Consider the following 2,472-nt stretch of genomic DNA (forward strand, 5'->3'; position numbering starts at 1 on the left):
AATTTCCATATCACACCCCACTGCACATGCACACTATGTGTATATACCTACAATGTATGTATGATTTATGTATATCAATTCATTTAGATAACAAGTATTTCCCAATGCAGATTATGTTAAGTCTTTTTCACGTACCTTTTCAGGCTACCTTGATCCATCTAGTGGCAATAAGATGTGGTTGCTGGAACAAAGTTGGAGCTTCCTGTTGGCTGGCCAGAGCTCTCTGCTCATCAAGACGGCACATAGTGTCAGCCAGTTACCGAATACATTTAAGGAGCGATATAGGTAGGCTAAATTTACATTGATGTATGGAAATAATATGTATGTGGTTTGTTTGTAGGTTCAGGTAACTGCTGTGAGTGAATAGTTTTGTAATCTGAATAAATCATTATCATATTGATGATAAAGTTCATGTTGTGTACTTGTTATTAGAATATATTTGGTATACATAGGCATCCACTTTTTATACAACTCAGAGAAAGGAAGCTTTTGTAAGTGTTCAGATAGGGCTGCAAATTTGTAAGCAATTAACTTATATAACTAAAGAAAAAAAAGTGGAATTGATCTTTTCCTAACTTTCTTCAGGGAAATTATGAAAGCTGATGCAAGTGTTGTAGATTTGCACAAACTTGGACCACACTATTATGAGTTAGGACAGCATCTCCTGCCTCTAGCTGGACCTGAAGCAGCAGCGCTAGCATCTCTTTTGACACAAGTGGGTTCTTTTACAGTGTTTAAATGACGTATAGTGTGTATAATTTATTTAATTTAAATTGCTTGATATTTTTGTGCAATTTTTTTTTCTAATTAGTACTGCCAAGCTACAAGCAAGAAATAACCACACTTTTCTGTAATTTTGCAGACGCTCAGAGAACGGCTACGAGGAATAATGGACTCTGCGCAGAACTCTCTACGGGATGATGTGAATGCCCAGATTGCCAAACTAGATGAGCTTGAGAGGACGCTCTTCCATGCTGGCCAGAAAGCTCTCCAGGATCACCAGCTGTGGCTGTCCCGCAGGGCTCACATCCTCACCACTTCGACCATGGTTGATCAGCACAATAAGAGGAAATTCTCGGCAATTGATTCATGAAAAAAGGGAAATTAAATTGAAGATTGTGTACAGATTTTCTCACTTTTCTAGAATTACAATCATTTTGTGAAGAATCAGTATATTGAAGATATTTATATTTGTAAAGACAGTGGATTTAATACATAACTTGTAATACTTGAAATTTTAAGGGTTGGTTTTGTATGGAATAATAAAGCTAAACACATATAACGATTAAATAAAATCCCCTTCATGCTTACCTTTAAAATTACCTATTATTCAGTTACATCACATTCTCCTCTGTATGCTGAAGCTTAGAACATTTGAGTTAAGAATGTGCAATATATAGCATTAAATCAGTATAAGTAAAGATTGCAAAGACTGAAAAAGATATGTAGTTTTAAGGCTCGGCAAAAGTACTGCCAATATTTTATAGCATGTCATACAATTTTCAGTTCTGAAACGGTGCTGCTGTTAATGACATATTGCTCATTGCATCCTTAAAACAGAAGCAGCATAGAAGGCCCACGTGAAGAATGGAGTACACAGAGCATCTGTTTTGAATTTGGAAACATTTCAAATGCTGACAAAGAACATTAATAAATTTCAGTGAAATAGGGCTCGTTTTGTTGTTATTTTGAACATTTATCTGGGACACCAACACACAAACAGAAGGGTACAGATAATACTGAGAGGCCATGAATATTACTTAATTGGTTGTTAACGGCTGTGATAAATTTTTCTAAAAGTATTTAAATGAAGACTACAGATTTTAAATGAAACTTTTGTCCCCAGAACCTGACTATCTCTTGATATATCTCTGGTACTATAACTGTTTAGAATAATTATGTAATAGCTAGGTGCCATTGCTCTGTAAGACTTACCTGCTATTAAACTAAATTGACATTTGATGTGTTTAGTATCCCATATTAGTTATAAAATTGTTCTAGAAAAAGTGGTAAAATATTGCAAGTAGAAGGTGAGATTTTTAAAAAGTAATTAGATGCGTCACCCTCTGGATATGGTGACCCTTTTGTGTCATTACTAAGCTTGAGTTTCCCCATTTGATAATTGCCTCAGTCAAGTACATGCTATTTTCGTCCCGGGTGAATCTTCAGTGACAGGCCCCCATAGATCAGAGTACTTGCATAAAGGGCTCTTTGTTCCAGGGAAACTAATATTTATGTTCCTACAAGGATGTTGGGCCATTAACACAACCATTTATGTCCTGTTGGATAGTATATGGTCTCTAAAATTAGGAGCAGCAGAGTGATTTGTTCCTTGAATTTTAAAGGGATTTCTTCAACAGCTTCTAAAATATCCATTTCCCAATAAACTGCTCTAAGATATTGTGCCAAAACAAAATTTTAAAATGAAAGCAATATCCAAATCCAACTTTTAAAAGTTCAGAAGTAAAAGAT

General features: G+C 35.2%; 1 pseudogene; it reads left to right on the forward strand.

Moving 5' to 3' along the window:
- The first annotated feature begins 35 nt into the window (after positions 1 to 35).
- LOC119586008 lies at positions 36 to 1,957 on the forward strand (annotated as a pseudogene).
- Positions 1,958 to 2,472: the final 515 nt, after the last annotated feature.

Source organism: Penaeus monodon, chromosome 20 (genome assembly GCF_015228065.2).
Source record: "Penaeus monodon isolate SGIC_2016 chromosome 20, NSTDA_Pmon_1, whole genome shotgun sequence".
Taxonomy (NCBI): domain Eukaryota; kingdom Metazoa; phylum Arthropoda; class Malacostraca; order Decapoda; family Penaeidae; genus Penaeus; species Penaeus monodon.